Here is a 19,307-nt window from a genome sequence, read left to right as displayed (position 1 = left end):
AAAAATAAAACCATACGAGAGCGGATTCGAACCCAGAACCTCTGACACGCTTGGCGAAAGTTCTACCACTGGACCATTAAGATACACGTCGAGTTAAATATGCGGATTCTCGATGAAACTTCTCGAGCTGACTTGATGTAAAGCCACTGGTTGCACAGTTGATTTTTTTCCCCTCTGAAATAAATAGCAAAAAGTCATAGCTGAGACTGTGCATAATTATGCTGTATTATTCTACTTGATAAAAACGTATTGCAGCAAGATTATGCGTGCAAAAGAATTAGAACAGCTACGTCCGTGTGACAGTAATCATGCGCAATTGAGCATACACATCAAAGAGCAGGGCCTCGCATTTCATGTTCGCACAGGGCCTCGTACCCCACCAGCGACGGCACTGACTGCACACTGTGTAGAGCTCTTATTATAGGATTGATCTTTGCATTAGTTTCTATTTTTATATTATTTTCATCTCAATTTCAGTCTTTCGAGATTAACTCTAGACAACTAGAGTTACTGAGAAAATGTTTAGCACTTTATAAAAACCTTTTACAGTGCTTGTATATTGTTTTCTTTCAATGCATTTGATAATTCGTAATCATAAAGGATACCTGAAATGACTTGCATTAGAAGATTATTAGTTAAAGGGATACTTCACTTTAAAATGAAAATTCTGTCTTTCTTCTGCTGCACAGAAAGATAGATATTTTGAAGTATCCCTTTAAAACATTTCAAAATGCACCTGCATACTATTTTTCCAGTCACGAATCCTGAGATACGCGTCTCGTCACACCCCTACTCCATACTTGTTTGCGTGTGGATATCATGTAGGAATGGGGTGAGTAGCTAACTTTCTGTTGAACGTCTTCTTTTCTTTCAGTTTTATTTCATTACATTGCTTTATGCTTATTTTACCGTCATCATTCATCATGTTTCTGTTCGTTTCAATGTTACAATAAACCACCTGGATTTGCAGTGGAAATGTGTCATCTTTTACTCCCTCTACTCAGCCTCTTAGCGGTTACTGGCTGCCGCTATTATAAATGTTGTTGAAAAGGTTATTTATAACCCCATTAAGGTCCTATATAGCACTTTAAAGCATGGTTCTTTATGGTACCTCATAGAAAGGGTTCTATTTAGCACTGAAAAGGGTTCTGCTATTGTTACAAGCTGAAGAACCCTACTTTGGTATTTAGAAGCATTTTTCTTAAGAGTGCACCTACGGCTCCACCGGAGACCCTCGGGCGTGCGGCTCCACCGTTTATATATTATTTTTATAACTGAATCCACTGTATGTCAGTTATAGTATGTATGTCAGAGTGATTTCACTGTATTCCTCCTTTTGATTCTAAACTGAACTCAAATGGCACTGAGAATTGGATCATAGACTAACATAAATGACTTAATTGGGGAACTTGAGAGATGAAACCATGCTGATGGCCTGGGTCTGTGTTGGAGTAGTGAGTTTGATGTGATTAAACTCGAGGTTCTGTGGGGTGCTGACTGGACTGACTCCATTCCGAGAGCTTCCCAACAAATCTTTGGGGTTTGGACTGATGTGGCAGTGAACCCGAGGTTACCCCGTAAGTCAGTCCTAGAGCTCCTCCTGTCCCATTTTAGGGGAAAATCGGTCCATCGGAGACGCCCAATAGATTTCTTAGGCGCACCGAAAGAACACCACAGTCACAGTGTCATCACCATGGTAAAATCTCACAGTAAAACTGGGAGTTGTGAAAATTATACACCGGTGTTTTGCCAGATGAGAAGTTTATCTATTGTATGTATCATCTTTTTACTCTTTTAAGTCATTTTATAACTGTATCATATATCTAATTCATATTATAACTGTTTATAACTGTTAATTTTCCTTGCTTTTATTGTGTGATTATTTTAATTCCTTTCTGTGTAAAGCACTTTGAATTGCCATAGTGTATGAAATGTGCTATATAAATAAACTTGCCTTGCCTTCAGTGCCAGCGACTCCGCTCAGTACCGCCGGTCTTCCGTCTTTGGATCCACCAGCTCAGTCTCCCTCACTCGTCACCCAGAAGTCCACAGCCTTGCCTTCAACATCTGGGCTCGTCCCTTAATGGACTCCGCCGTGGGCTGTCGGCGCTGGGATGCTCTGGGTCTGTGCCATCGGCCAACCACCATCTTCACCACCAGGGCATACTACGTACTGCTGAAATTTGTCATGTTGCGCCACGTTATCGACCAGGCAGAACAATCCTTCCAACCACTATAGATAGATTCTCAAATAGCTTACCTGATCTATCTCAGTTGCTCAGTGAACCCAAACAAACAGATGAACTAGAGGAAATGACTAGCACTATGAGCACCATTTTCTCTAGTACATTAGACATCGTTGCACCAATTAGATTAAAAAAGGTTAGAGAGAAAACGAAAGCACCATGGTACAACAGTGCTACGCATGTTATCAAGAGAGAAACTCGTAATTTAGAGCGTAAATGGAAACAAACTAATTTAGAGGTCTTTAGAATCGCGTGGAAAGACAGTATGTCACGTTATAAAAAGGCCCTAAAAGCAGCCAGGGCTGAGCACCTCCACAAACTAATAGAAAACAACCAAAATAATCCAAGGTTTTTATTTAACTCCGTGGCTAGACTAACAAATAAACAGACGTCACCTGAGCAAAATATTCCGTTACAGTTTAGTAGTAATGATTTTATGAATTTCTTCACTGAGAAAATAGAAAGCATCAGAAACACAATTGTAAATGTACAATCTTTAATGGTGTCTTATGATTCAGCCTCAATTATCCCTCAAGAACAACTACACCGCTTTACTACTATAGGACAGGAAGAGCTAAATAAACTTATCACTTCATCTAAAACAACAACATGTTTATTAGACCCAATACCCACTAAACTACTGAAAGAAGTGTTACCTGTAGTGGAAGAGCCTCTTCTCAATATTATTAACTCATCTTTATCTTTAGGTCATGTTCCAAGAATATTCAAGTTGGCAGTTATAAAACCTCCTATTAAGAAACCACAATTAGATCATAATAATCTAGCAAATTACAGACCGATTTCAAATCTTCCATTTATGTCTAAAATACTAGAAAAAGTGGTGTCCGCTCAACTGGGCTCTTTCTTGCAAGAAAATGACATCTATGAAAAATTTCAGTCAGGATTCAGGCCACATCATAACACTGAAACTGCGCTCGTTAAAATTACAAATGATTTACTTCTAGCTTCTGACCAAGGCTGTATCTCAATACTAGTTTTACTCGATCTTAGTGCTGCGTTCGACACTGTAGATCACAAAATACTCTTAGATAGACTACAAAACTACACTGGTGTTCAGGGACAGGCATTAAACTGGTTTAGATCGTACTTATCAGACCGCTATCATTTTGTCTGTTTAAACGGGAAAAAATCGAAGATAACTTCAGTAAACTATGGAGTGCCGCAGGGATCTGTGTTAGGCCCTCTGCTATTCTCAGTATACATGCTGCCACTTGGTAATATTATAAGAAAACATGGAATTAATTTCCACTGTTATGCGGATGACACTCAATTATATATTTCATCACGACCAGATGAAAACAATAAATTATCTAAATTGACAGAATGTGTTAAAGATATAAAATACTGGATGACGTGTAATTTTCTGCTATTAAATTCAGATAAAACGGAGGTATTACTTATTAGTCCAAAAAAACTGCCCACAAAACCTCTTACAATACAACTTTACTTTAGAAGGGTGTCCTGTTACTTTATCCTCTACAGTAAAAGACCTGGGTGTTATATTAGACCGCAACTTGTCTTTTGAAAATCATATTTCATATGTTACAAGAACAGCCTTTTTCCACCTTAGAAACATTGCTAAGCTACGTAAAATGCTATCTGTTTCTGATGCAGAAAAATTAGTTCATGCATTCATGACCTCGAGACTAGATTACTGTAATGCCTTATTAGCTGGTTGTCCTGCATCCTCAATAAACAAGCTACAGTTAGTCCAAAATGCAGCCGCTAGAGTTCTTACTAGATCAAGAAAATATGATCAAATAACACCAATTTTATCATCTCTACACTGGTTCCCTATAAAGTTCCGTATCAATTACAAAGTATTACTACTGACCTATAAAGCCCTAAATGGTTTAGCTCCCCTGTATTTAACGGAACTTCTATCGCCCTACAATCCATCGCGCTCTTTAAGATCACTAAATTCGAGGCTTCTGGTCATTCCTAGGATATCTAAGTCCACTAAAGGAGGGAGGGCGTTTTCACATTTAGCTCCTAAACTCTGGAATAGTCTTCCTGATATTGTTCGAGTCTCAGACTCGCTGTCCCAGTTTAAAACTAGATTAAAGACGCATCTCTTTAGCCAAGCATTCACATAATAATTACCTTTTATACTACAGTTGAATCAGATTGAATGCATTAATATTATGAACAGCAGCTACGCTAATTATTTCCCATCTGCTTTTCTGTTGTTATCTCCCAACACCCGTGAAGAGACGACTCGACGCCCGTGAAGAGACGACTCGACGCTGGCGATATGTTATGCCCTAAATCAATACATGATTAACTAACTGTATTTCTCTATGTACATTTCTGAAATGCACTTTCTGTAAAGCTGCTTTGAAACAATATGTATTGTGAAAAGCGCTATACAAATAAATTTGAATTGAATTGAATTGAATATTGAGGATACAAAATCAGTTGAGTTTGATTCTGTTGCAATTTGTTCACCCATTTTTCCTAAAACGCCTGGACTATTCTGTTAGTTTCTGTTTTCAAGGACCTTCAGTTTGTTTTAATTTGTCATGTGTCTTTGGTTATGGTCATTATTAGATCATTTGTTTTCCATGAATTATCTCGTTTGTGTTCATTAAGTTGTACCCTTGGATTCATTCTCTGTGCGATCACCGTTACGTTTAGTTGTGTTTGTCTTTGCCTGTCTGAGGTATTGTGATTAAACTTTGAGTGTTATGAACTTGATCTGTCTGTCTTCGCCATCTTGCCTGAAACACCACTGTGACATGTAGAGCTCTTATTACAGGATTGATCTTTACATTAGTTTCTATTTTTATATTATTTTCAACTGAATTTCAGTTTTTGGAAATTAACTCTTGACAACTAGAGTTATTGAGAAAATGTTTTGCACTTTATAACAGGTTTTGCAGGTCTTTTATGTGTCCTCTATTGAAGCTTCATCAACCAACAGTTGAAGAGTCTTTGCTCTATTCGACGTGTGCGGATCCTTTTCCTACTTTAGGACTTTTTTGTCTTTTGACTTTTTTTTTTACACAGTAAGCTTTGTGAGGTTGGACTGTATACATTTGGCTCTGCACCACTTTCTTCATTGTATTTGAGTTAACATTTATTTCAAGTAAGGAAAATGATTGATATGAACTGATGACAGTATGAATGATCATGAATGTGACGAGAGATCAGGAGAATGAAACACAGAGACAATCTCCTGATTGTGTGCTTTATTTTTCCACACACTGTCTGACACTAAATTAATTGTGCAGATCAGCGACGGTACACACACTCACAGTATCGCTGTTAAACACAGATGATCACGGTGTAATTCCAGTCTTTCAGGAGCTTCAGAGCTCAATCTGCTGCCTTCATCACCACAACATCTTCTTCTGAAATGATGGTGTTTTATCCTTTATTAGATCTCCACGAGCACAACAGCTTTATATGACAGGAGCGACACACACACACACACACACACACACACACACACACACACACACACACACACACACACACCAGCCTCTGTGCCTCAGGTCACACTGAAATATCTCTATCATGAACATGACAAAGTCAAGATGATGTGTGTTTATAATCAAAGACACACAGAAGGTGTTCTGGGTCAATATGACAGACATAAATGTGTGAAATATTTCTGATCATAACGAATACTCTTTAGATTAGACAGAATCAGCTGGAAGGAAGACATCAGATATCAGCGAGTGTTTGTTTCAATCTCAACAAGCTTTGATTCTCAGTACAGACTGTAGTTTCAGACTCAGCTTTATTCAGTCTTTCTTGGATTATGTGGCATTAGTGTTTTTCATTCTCTCAGTTATTAATGGTGTCTGTGCCTCTCTTTATTTCAGATTAGTGAATGGAGACAAAACCAGCGCTCGCAAAAGGAGTCTGACAGGAGCTTTTCTGAGGGAAACTTTATCACAAACTCTGTGCTTTTACTTCATGACAACTGACTTTCATGACGTTATATACACATGTGAGAGTAATGCCATCATTTTTAGGTGTAGGCGGATAAAAATAAGACTAAAGCTCTGGTATTGTGCCGATTATACACTCACCTAAAGGATTATTAGGAACACCTGTTCAATTTCTCATTAATGCAATTATCTAATCAACCAATCACATGGCAGTTGCTTCAATGCATTTAGGGGTGTGGTCCTGGTCAAGACAATCTCCTGAACTCCAAACTGAATGTCAGAATGGGAAAGAAAGGTGATTTAAGCAATTTTGAGCGTGGCATGGTTGTTGGTGCCAGACGGGCCGGTCTGAGTATTTCACAATCTGCTCAGTTACTGGGATTTTCACGCACAACCATTTCTAGGGTTTACAAAGAATGGTGTGAAAAGGGAAAAACATCCAGTATGCGGCAGTCCTGTGGGCGAAAATGCCTTGTTGATGCTAGAGGTCAGAGGAGAATGGGCCGACTGATTCAAGCTGATAGAAGAGCAACTTTGACTGAAATAACCACTCGTTACAACCGAGGTATGCAGCAAAGCATTTGTGAAGCCACAACACGCACAACCTTGAGGCGGATGGGCTACAACAGCAGAAGACCCCACCGGGTACCACTCATCTCCACTACAAATAGGAAAAAGAGGCTACAATTTGCACGAGCTCACCAAAATTGGACAGTTGAAGACTGGAAAAATGTTGCCTGGTCTGATGAGTCTCGATTTCTGTTGAGACATTCAGATGGTAGAGTCAGAATTTGGCGTAAACAGAATGAGAACATGGATCCATCATGCCTTGTTACCACTGTGCAGGCTGGTGGTGGTGGTGGAATGGTGTGGGGGATGCTTTCTTGGCACACTTTAGGCCCCTTAGTGCCAATTGGGCATCGTTTAAATGCCACGGCCTACCTGAGCATTGTTTCTAACCATGTCCATCCCTTTATGACCGCTGTAATAGCAAATTTCAATTTTCAATGAGAAACACAGCATCAACAGGTGTAAGAAGCATTAAGAGGCAAAATTGTAATAATGAGAAAAGGGTTTATTTTCTGAGGATTCTTTTGACAACCGCAGCCACCCAATTGTGAAATAGAATGCCCACTGGACTCAATAAACATAGACATTTTATACAGGTTTCTGACATTCTTGACTCCGCCTTTCCCAGTTTCTGTAAATTTCCTTAAAGACATCTTATATCTCAAGCTAGTATGGACTGGTTTCTATGTAATATTCTATGTAATAGAATTTTCTATGAAAATATTCATGTAGGCTATAATATCAATACGGCTTAGCAGGAAAAATACTAGCTAACGTTACATTCACAGCCTCAGGTAGTAAACTAAATGCTAAATGGCGCTGCAGCCGCCGACCTTTTTCCCCCTGAGGAGATGTTTGTTGTCCTAAGTAGCTAGCAGCTAGCTTGCTAGTTCAGCATGCAAAAATGGCAAATACCGGTAATACTAAGTGTTAGGGGTGTAAATCGGACAGTTCATCACGATACGATACGATATCGATTCTCTCAGCCAGCGATACAATATTTGCCGATACCTCAAAAAATTCTGCGATACGATTACGATTCGATTCGATTCAGGGCTATATCGATCGATTAATCGATATTTTGATATTATGTTCACACAACCAGTTACGTTTTTATTAACTCACAAATGCAAACAAAATATATAACATGAACGTTTAATTAAACTCTTTGAAAATTGCACACCCTCTCCTCTTGGGACATTTACAATAGAAGAGGTCATTTGCAAGTAGCCTACTCCGTTCTTGTTCATTTTCATAAATCCTGTTTTTTTATTATTATTGTGCATTCCAAGTAATATCAATCAAACTGCAGCTGGGTTGTTTTGATTAATAATAATAATAACTTAAAAAATACAGGTAAATTACTAAATTAAAGTTAATTGAAAGTATGCTTTAATATGTTAAAAGGTTGTTGTTTTTTTTGTTTGTTGTTTTTTAGCAGAGCAGATACTTTCACATTTCATCTTTCTGAGTCAAACAAAACCAAGTAATTGCTATGATAAATAATACAACACTCGGTTAATCTTTATAACGTTAATCTCCTCAGCTGACATAGACGCCTGACAAACTTTGTTATTGTGATTAACGTACACGCAATACAGTGAGCTTTTCCCTCACCACTAAACGAGCTGCTTAGTAAGGTTCCGTGAAAATGTTTCAGCTTTTATTTTCCTTTTACGCCCCAAAGAAGATATCACGGGTTCATCAAGTTCATTGAAATGATCCATCGTCGATCACTTTTAGTCAGCTTTGACGAAACTCCTCTTAGCCAGCGCGTCTTTTCAAAGTAACATCAAAGCAGACCTGAATACTGCGCGCTGAGTCGCTAAAATGGACTTGTCGTGTTTTGTTCACCAACAAGGGTGCGACTGCTTGTCTGTTTCTGCTGTAAAACATGAACTCGCGATGGCTTTGACAGCAGACAATACCGGCTTTTGTGAAAAAAACTTGTTTAGGATTCAGTCAGTATTTCAGATGAGGAGATTAACGTTATAAAGACACACCGGCAGACATTATTGTTGGTGAGTAAACGTAAATGTGCGCTTTGGCGGGAGGATGTTACGTGAGAATGTGGAGAGTGTCAAATTAAAGGTGTATATCGATATTTTACGTGTGGAATCGATGCATCGTATCGTTAGACGTTATATCGATGCATCGATCCATATCGATGTATCGTTACACCCCTACTAAGTGTTACGTTCAGTCAAATCCTACCACATTAATCAGTTACGTATCATATCAAACCGGCTTAGCTCGTTTGCTAATGCTTACCTGAGTGTCGTTCTTCTGTTGGTGCTGACGTTACATGCTTCTTGCACTGCTGTTTTGAGGCGTGAGATCATCGATGTGATTATGACACTGCAGACTGCACCTGCGCGAATCCACGAACTAATTGAAGTTCGGTGGCTCGCTGTACTTCAAAGCAAGCCCACTATGCCGCACTGGCGCTTTATACATGGAACTTGGACAGGGCCAGGGCACACAGGCCACTGTGGCTGTACGATGATTTTTTTTTCACGGGGCATGAAGGCCAAAGTGTAGGGCAACGGCGGCCATGGCCGCGGTATAATTCCCACCCTGCCCCACAGTCACCAGATCTCAACCCAATAGAGCATCTTTGGGATGTGGTGGAACGGGAGCTTCGTGCCCTGGATGTGCATCCCACAAATCTCCATCAACTGCAAGATGCTATCCTATCAATATGGGCCAACATTTCTAAAGAATGCTTTCAGCACCTTGTTGAATCAATGCCACGTAGAATTAAGGCAGTTCTGAAGGCGAAAGGGGGTCAAACACAGTATTAGTATGGTGTTCCTAATAATCCTTTAGGTGAGTGTATATTCTATATGAGCGCACACTGGGCTGTCCTGTTTAACACACAAGGTCCGTATAATTGACTATGAACAAAACAATGTAATGTAAAACACTTTAATTCTCTGCAGGAACAAGACAACACAAGAAGATGGAAACCAATCTCTGATGGAAACATTAATGACACAGAATCGTAGGTGAAATCCACAACATTGTATGTCACATGATGTAATTTAAGGATAATCCTGAATCGATTAGAAGACCATATTTCAGACTCATAAGAATCGTCTCAAATGTCACATCAGCTGAGAAACTGAGCTTCTCCAAACACTGAATTAACTGAACTAATAGTTTGACAGAATGATCCGATGACGCTCCTGATTAATCAAATACGTGTATGTTTGTTCAGAGGGAGAAGACTTGAATATAAAGAAGACCAAAGCAGAGAAGGGCAGTGATGAAGAAATACATTTAAAGAGAATCCGTTACATTCAGACTGTGATTCATATGGACATTTCTGTGTAATGTCATTGATCTTAACTTGACTTATGATATTATGGCCAATATTTCTGGATTTAATTGAAGTTTGAGAATGCTACTTCTCTTGAGTTTATAGAAAGCAGAAGACTTTACTGACTGACTGAATTCACAAACTCTCTACTTGCTATAGGTGGGGATTTCAGTGTTGTGATTGACAGTGCTCTTGATAAATGATTGACAGGCCGACTCTCATCACTTAATTCAGAATATAAACCATTCCTGGAGAGACTTGATGTGACTGATGTCAGGAGATGGACGGGGTTTATTTGTTGTTGATATCTGAGGTAAAGCTGTGGTAAAGTATGCAAACATCACGTGAGCGTCACTACGGGAAGCAGAAAGTGTCTTCAGACTTCACGTCTCTTGTTTTCAGCGACTCTCGCCGATCGGTTTCATCAGCCGATGTCCAACACACCTAACATGACACATTCACAAGAGGAGCACATGGCAAGAACACAGGGAAAAGGGAATCACGTGACAGGGACCTTGACTATAGGTAAATTAGAAAAATTAAAGCAACACCAAGGAACTTTTTTCCTCTTCGGTCCACTAATTGGTAAACCACTAATACGATTTTGGAAACAATATTTTAAGGTAAAAATTTTTCCTTAGTGTTGCTTTAAAGACATGAAATGTGAAAGTGAAAAAACCCAAACCAGCGTGACTTTTTTTCTTCAATTATCTACTGTCTTCTGCAATGCCCTCCAAATCTCGTGAAGCCTGACAGTGCAATTGGAGAACCAAATAAGAGACACAGAGACCAGATTGCTGCTCAGTTTAATACAGTTGGACAGAGGATACATGTGTCAATACATGCGTTAGCCTGTTTTCTGCTTGTGTCAAAGTTGCGTCAAAGTTGCAGGCAGGAAAACCACAGAGAGGAAGAGAAAGCGTAGACAGATCACAGAATGCAAACTCAAACAGGGTGACAGAGAGCCAACACATATTTTACACTGGCACAAATATCACATCAAGGTAAGTCTTCAGGAATTAATCTTCAGGATTATAATGATATCAAGCTCTAGGGATTCTGCTTTCAGTTTACATTAATTTACAGACTCTTTACAATCTGAAATATACAGAGGTGGAAACTGTAAACATGTAAATGTTCAGCACTTCCGCTCTTCCTTTGGCCAGGGGTTGATTCACAGACGATCAGCTTTAGTGAGAAGATCGATTATGACAAACAGATGTAGTTTTGATGGCTACAGAAAATCTATACTCTCCAATTAAAGCTAGGGTAGGTAGGATTTTTATAAAATTTTATATTTTCAAATTTGTTTAAACTGTCTTTATATACCAATACATAATTAAAATGTAAGTGCTCTGAAAAAGAGAGTATAAAAATCGAGTGACTGTAGACCTTTTAATCTGCAATAAACAGCTCATTATTTCCATTCACTCCCACCCCCTCCCTTCTGAGCTCCTTCCAAAGCCACGCCCCCAAAACACATGAACGCGCGACGCCAAACGCTCAGGCTCAGCTGGAAGACGCATTTATTACCTGAGACGAGTGGAGAGGAAGGAGCGCAGTGACATACAGTGACATCATGTCAGAATCACATGTAATAAAATACCTAACTTTATCACTATGAATATAAACAAATAAGACTTCTTTTAGTACTCACTATCAAGCTAGCATATCGATACTGGTAAAGTTTAAAATATAGGCTACTTTGTTTGATTCGGTAACGAGCTATATTTATAGCTAACGAGCTATATTTATAAGGCAAAGCTAAAAACAGGTTGCATTGATACACGTTTTTCCATTACCATCAGTTACGCTGTGATGAAGGTGAATTTCGTGTAAGATTCATAACATATACGGTGTTTTGCATGTAAGAGTTTCCATGATGAAAGCATTGTTGACTCTGATGAGGACTAACGTACACTCCGAGTCCGGAGACAAGTACCTCATCGTCGGTTCGAGGACAGGTCCGGGGTTGAGGGCGAAGCAGAGGAGGTCGTTCAAGAGTGCGGGCAACCAGGGTCCGAGGAAGTAGTTTTTGCCTTGTTTGCCTTCGCTGACTGAATATGCAGGTGCTTTGAATTTTGAATGCTCTTTCTCTGCCATAATTTTACTCTTCGTAGGTTCCGCGCATCTCTTGCAGGGGCGCCACCATCAATTTTGGGCCCTATGAAAGAATATGAGGTTGGGCCCCCTACCGCACCCATTCCGTTAATAAAATTGATCTCTGGGGCCCCCAAAAGTGCCTGGGCCCTTAGAATCGTCCTAACTTTTACCCCCTTAGCGGCGCCCCTGACTTGCACTCCTCAAATCAAACGGGTGCGCGCGCATATGGGCAGATCTAGCAACAGGGGTGGTAGCCATGGTTGCGAGAGTGAGTGACAGCACGAGACATGAAGGCATCTGATTGGTTCTTTACATTCGCACCGAATGGCAGTGATTGGTCAGAGTTTTTACTGTCCTGCAGCTGCTACAGAGGTCAGATTTTTTTCATTCCTTTTTCTGAACACATAATGTATTGACTACTCTCAGGATGGAAGGACCATTTCACCCAGTATAAAAAAAAATGTTTCTGAACAGGATTACCTACCCTAGCTTTAAAGGGATAGTTCGCCCAAAAATGAAAATTCTGTCATCATTTACTCACCCTCAAGTTGTTTCAAACCTGTATGAATTTCTTTTTTCTGCTGAACACAAAAGAAGATATTTAAAAAAATGTCTGTAACCAATCAGTTGATGGACCCCATTGACTTCCATAGTAGGAAAAAAAAAATACTATGGAAGTCAATGGGGTCCATCAACTGTTTGGTTACAGACATTTTTCAAAATATCTTCCTTTGTGTTCAGCAGAAAAAATAAATTCTTACAGGTTTGAAACAACTTGAGGGTGAGTAAATGATGAATTTTCACATTTTTGGGCGAACTATCCCTTTAAAGTGTCTGGATTGTGATATTTAAAGGAAGAAGCCTGAGTAAATAATATGATAAATTATTTCATGTTTTTATTTCACCTATGTGAAAATGCTCAATAATAATAATAATAATAATAATAAACTAGATTAAACTACATGGCCGTTGAATGCTTGCATCTGATTGGTTGACGAACATTCTAAGGTGTGCATTATTTTCAGGGAAACGCACAGCTAAAGTAGTTCCAGGCAGGTCTCGACCGCATTACAGCTCCATATCACTTCGCGTAGTTAACGGTAATAATGGAAAATAGGATACAATTCATAACAAGAAAAAACATTTAGCCCCATGCGCTTGATCTGGAATTTTCAATGTCTAGCTTCACAATCAATAGAAACATGCAGTTTAATTTTAATAAATAAAGTATATAGTCATATCTATAATCAATAGAAAATTAATCTGAATATAGGCTAAATAAATGGATAGTCCTGCAGCACAGATTTTTATTGCAGATAATATAACAAATAAATATTGATAGGCCTACTTGTTAAAAGAGCTTTGTGTTTAATTTATTTGGCTATAGTCTACTGTCATCTGTCAATAAGGAAAAAAAAAAAGAATGAACGAATTAATTAATTAAAACTAACTGAATTAATAAATAAATAATATTGACGCACATGCTTTTCTGTCTCATTATTGCAACATCTCTCTCTAATAACTGCATTAAAGTCCAACTGAAATCAAAATGGACCCTATTTACTTTGTTAGCGCATATTACTAGTCTTGTGGTGAACAATTAATCCGTGCAAGTTAAAACACGGAAAAAAATGTTTTGGCTTCGTAATCTTTAATCAAAATCTGAAAATGCCCCTCCCCTCTGCATTGGAGGACCTTCCCTGATGACGTAGGTTTGACGGCTTGGGTTGAGAAACGCTTAACCACTCCCCTCAAATCGTTAGTCTGTAATGAGCGAGAGATGGAGAGGAGGAGCACTAGAGTAAAACCCTGCCCTCTGTTCAATATTCCTTTTCACTGGGAAATACGTCACAGCACTGGAGAAAAGTCGTTTGCAACTTCCGGTTCACGGGGACTTTAATAACTGCATTATGAATGTAATTTGATACTTATGACTGATCATGCCCAAATGCGTGTTCAGCACATTCAGTCTGTGTTCAAAGTCGGTGTTTAAAATCTGCTGCTGTCGATGTAAACAGTCAGAGAATGTGTCAGCTAGTCGTGTGTCCCCAGCATTATGGCGTGTTCACACCAAACGCGAAATTAATTATTTGCGCGGGTAGATTACATACACAGTCAATGCAAAGACGCGAATATGACGCGAATTGGGCGACGCGTTTGCCGCGAAAGCTCGATAATCGCCTCAAACGCGGCCGCGCAAGTTGAACAATTTCAACTCGAGCGGAAAATTTGCGTGAAGACGGTGAAATTCACCGAGTTGAGTGCGCCTCTGGATGGTGCTGTGAACCCAGACGCGTCGGCGTTTGGCTTTCCTCCGTATATGGGACTTCCACAACAAGTACAGAGCAGCAATATCATTTATTTCAGACATGACGGAAAAATCATGGCAGAAAGAAATTGTGTTGTTGTTGTTGATGATGATGACACTCCTTTTCGCAGGATGTTTTTATTCGCGAGTGACGCGAAAAACAAGAAAAACATCCCACGAGTAATAGAGCAAGTAACACGATGCGAATATACACTTCGCGTTTGGTGTGTCCCCAGCATTAGTCTGCTATCATTGGCTCAAACCTCAGTTACTAACTCTAAAATTACGTTTTGGAATTAGCAACGGAGGCCGTCGTGACCGCATTACCACCTCGGGTGTGCATTATTTTTCGAATAATTCAACGGCCTGTCGTCAATTATTCCTTCCTTAAAAAGTTTGTTGAGACAAACTTTTAGTTGGCTTGAGAAAGTTTGACCAGAAAGTTTGAAGTAGTTTATAGGATAGTTTGAAGTATAGTTTAGTTTTTAAAGGATAGTTTAAAAGATAGATGGATAGAAAATTAGGCTTTTTATTTAGGATTTTGTGTCACAATTACGTCAGTATAGAAGTCGATTCATCTGTCAGTCACTACTGGAGGTGTCACAAGTTCACAACATATGGTGACATGTTCTGCGACTCTGTGTCAGTCGGGTGTCGTGATAATGTCAATGATACATGCCACTATCCACTGGCACATGCCAATGAAGACCGGATAGTGACATGTGCCATTGGCATCTGTGCCTCATATTTTTGCTTCTTATTTATTAAATACAGGCAATTGGTTGATGAAACATTGTTTAAAATTAAGATGCAATTTGTACAAAACGAAATTCACTTTAAAGAAAGGCTTTATTCAAAACAAAACTTAATGTGGTCAAAATTATGAGAGTCTAGAAAGCGGTAAAGCTCCAGCCATTGATGGCCTTCCTGTGGACTTTTATAAAGTTTTCTGGCCTGTGATTGGCTAAGATTTGTTGCTTGTTCTCAGAGACAGTTTGCGATAGTTCACTTTGAAATTAATTTTTGATATGTTTTAGCTTACCTCAAGGGCATCCAAGATGTAGGTGTCTTTGTTTCCGCAGTAGTTTCAATTTTGATATTTTTAGGTCAAACCGTTCTTGTCTGTCAGTCATATAATGCAGGTCGATGGTCATTGTCTCAAAACACAAGCACAGAGTCCAAATTAAAACAATTCCCCATTGTCCAAATGAAACAATTCCCCATCATAAGTACACATTGATGGCCTAAGACACGACACGAGTGGTTTGTGTGAGAAAACGAACAGTATTTATATCGTTGTTATCTCTTGTAAACAGCACACGTCCAAATGATCTGACGGCGCGGGCGGGTATAGATATAAACATAGATGTCGCCTTGGCTACTGCAGTTCATTGGAACGAAACCGTAGCCAAGTGATATCTAGTGTATATATCTATACCCGCCCGCGCCGTCAGATCATTTGGACCAAATTGGATAAAAAATTAATTTCAAAGTGAACTATCCCTTTAAGTAAAGGACACTTACCATTGAGCTGCAGGAGAGCAATCCTCACTCTTCTCCCCAGAAAAGGGGATTTAGGGGAAGAGATCAAGAACTGGCGGCCGGTGGCTCTGCTCTGCACTGACTACAAATTTGTTGACGACATTGTGTTGGCAATGAGACTGAAAAAAGTTATGGAGCATTTTATTCATGTTGACCAGACTTATTGTATACCCAATAGGTTGATATCTGACAATATCATTTTAATTTGTGATGTTTTGGACCTCTCCAATTCATTGGGTTTTGAAATTTGCCCGATTTCAATTGATCAAGAAAAAACACCAGTATTTGTGGCAAACGTTAGATGCATTTGGGTTTAGCTCTGGACTTATAAACATGATCCGAGTCTTGTATAGTGACATTGGCCCTGTTTTTTCAAAAGTGCGTACACCAAATTTCCAGCGTACACCCAAAACCACGGTGACTTTGAGATTTATCAATATGGACGTTGGTGTACGGCACGCTCAAATCCTACGGCAGCTCAGGAGGTGGTGTACGCACGTTTTGAGTTAGTGCGGAAATGCGCAGAAAAACAATTCCTAACACCACAAAAAGCACTGACAAACTAAAAGATATGATATATTATGACCCACTGTAAAAAAACAACAACATAGTAATTATAAACTTTTTTATTTTTATTTAATTATAAACTTATTTTTGTGCAACATGGACTTGAATGTTTAATTTGTGTGACTTTACCAAAGCATTTGATTTGTAGGGATATGTATTCCTTCAGTTGCGAGCCTGTGCGCTTTACCTGATGTTTCAGGGTTCTGCGCACGGACTGGGTTCAGTAATGAAAGGCTTTCAATGACCAAAAAATTATTCAGACTGACAAAATAATAAAAATGACATTCTTCTTCTTTTAAATAATAATAATAATAATAATAATACAAATAATAATGACGACATTCTTCTTCTAAATAACAATAAGCGTCATTAATAATTAAAATCATAATATTACAAATTGTCATGCAATTATTAATGTGAATGAATGGTACTCCACATCACATCATCATCATCACTATTGTACACCCCAATACATGTGACGTCATACGAAATTAAATGCTAATTGTTTCAAAACACGTGCTGTAAAATAATGCATTGTGATAGGTCATTTGCTCATCTAAACAGAAGTGAAAGAGAAAAATAAGTTTATCTTTTTTGCCGTCTTCTGTGTGTCCATGGTGTAAAATGAGGGCGTGGGAGAAGCGGAGACTTGAATATATAGGGGCGTTATTGACGCTCGTTTTCAGCCGCGGCATTTATCAAGGGCAGGTATTGCGTACACCTGGATTTCAAAGGTACGCACAGCTTCATAAATCAGGCGGTGAGGGGAGTGTAATCATAATCTTACGCCAACATATACGCCCGTTTCTACGCAAGAATGATAAATGAGGGCCAATGAGAGTATTTTAAAGATCAGCGGTGGTTTACGTGCTCCTTTTAAAGTTCAAAGTTCATAGGGGGGTCAGACAAGGATGTTCTTTATCTGGTATGCTGTACTCCTTGGCCATAGAGCCTCTTCTGCTCAAATTAAGGCAATCTCTATTCGGTGTAAACCTTCCTGGAGTTTTTAAATGATCTGCGTATGCCGATGATGTTGTTGTCATTGTCAAAAAACAAGATATTGACACCCTTGTAGAAAATATTAATGTTTTTGGTGTATTGTCCTCTGATTGTTACAGCTTCACTTTCCCCCAGTTAATTTTAGCAGTGATGAGTAGAAAACTTGTTTTACCTGCCGGGTTAATTTGGAACAAGGGTGGGTTTAAATATCTTGGTGTTTATCTTGGAGATGATACTTTTGTGTGTAAAAATTGGGACAATGTTTTAGAAAAAGTTGAAGGACGTCTCAAAAAATGGAAATAGATCTTGCCACAAACCACTGATGTGTAAACTGAATTTGGTGACACTACAGTGTGTAACATTGAAGTTAATGACTAATATTTGTAGTAGCGCTTTTTGGGTTTTGCACTTTGCAGACGGTCTCACGGAGATCGATTTATATTATAAGGCTCGTTTTGAGGATAATGAGGTTGTAGCTCGTCATCTATGGATTGGAAATGGGTGTCATTTGAGTTTTAACAACATTTAGCTCATGATTTTTTGATCTGGGAAGTTCAGATCTGTGAATAACTTTACTGAACTCCTTGAACTAAGCACTGTCCGTATTTCTTTATACTTAAGTCCAAGTTCAAAATAAAACTCCATGAACCGCTCCATCATTAACTGCTGAAACACTGATTAAACAGGAATCATTGAAATCATGAAATCTGCCGCTGGTTACAGCAATGCCACCCTGACTGAAATAAATAAATAAATAAAATAACGGAAAAAGCTTAGAAGGCAGTGCCACAAGTCCAGGCGTGTAAAGAATGTTTCCTGAAAGAGTTCTGGTTTAACAGGTTTGAGTTCAGGAGAAAACAACTCATCAGTCCTTTATGAAATGCACGTTTAAAGGAGTTTCAAAGTAACTTCTGCTCAAGAACACATCAAGTTCAGTGGAGGAACAGGCAACACCACACCTTCATTATTCATGGTTAGTAAATACTACTTCATAAAATACTGACAAATATGTTTAACAGTGTCACATTGATCTAGACTTAGTAAACAGCATTGACACATTGTTTATACAGTTTTTTTATTGTGTACAAAACTTAAAGCAATTCTTTGCTTTGCAGATTTAAACAACAGCTTCCTGAAGCCTCATATGTCTCTGTTTCTCTTCATAAATAACCTTATTCATCTCAGAACCTTTATTTCAACTCATTTAGATTAGCATTGTTACGATATCAGATTTTTCACTACACGATTGTCATGGCCAAAATAATTAATGATAAAAATATATTGCAATATCTATAGAAATCTTGAAGAAATATAATGCTTTTAGTCAAAGAGCCTTTATTTGGGTTATTTTGATTAATGAATCACACAATTGCATACAAAGGGAAATGCTAACCATTTTAGCTTAGCACTAGCAGGGCTGCCAACTTTTGAGTTTAGCTTGATGTGAGAATTATAGTGTGGTATTTATTGTTTGAATGTTGTGATAAAATTGGCAGAATTTAAAAGCTGAGACTTTGTTTTTAACACTAGACCATCGTAAAAGGTTAAATCATACACTTATACAGACCTTACATGATGTATAAAATGAGTCATATTTACAAAAACAAATCATCACATCTTTCTGACTTTTATTTCAGGACTATCATACAATACTACAGTCTCTTGAATAAATTATTCAATAACAAATATATTTTAACAGTCACTTGTAAACAATGTAATCGATAAATGCG

The 19,307-nt window shown here is 38.6% G+C and overlaps 1 protein-coding gene across 5 annotated transcripts in view; it reads left to right on the top strand.

The window, feature by feature from the left end:
* The first annotated feature begins 10,815 nt into the window (after positions 1 to 10,815).
* Positions 10,816 to 19,307, top strand: part of LOC311289542 (NLR family CARD domain-containing protein 3-like) — a 93,274-nt gene continuing 84,782 nt past the window's right edge. For 2 of the 5 annotated variants that reach the window (XM_084407623.1, XM_084407627.1), the window contains exon 1: positions 10,816 to 11,062. The gene's annotated coding sequence lies outside the window, so the exon portion shown is untranslated. Of the gene's footprint in view, positions 11,063 to 11,224; positions 11,328 to 12,360; positions 12,499 to 19,307 lie in introns of those variants that run through there. The other 3 variants (XM_084407624.1, XM_084407626.1, XM_084407625.1) reach the window with 3 other exon arrangements.

Source organism: Rutilus rutilus (assembly GCF_951802725.1).
Source record: "Rutilus rutilus genome assembly, chromosome: 4".
In the NCBI taxonomy this organism is placed as follows: domain Eukaryota; kingdom Metazoa; phylum Chordata; class Actinopteri; order Cypriniformes; family Leuciscidae; genus Rutilus; species Rutilus rutilus.
This window is presented reverse-complemented; position numbering and strand designations above follow the sequence as displayed.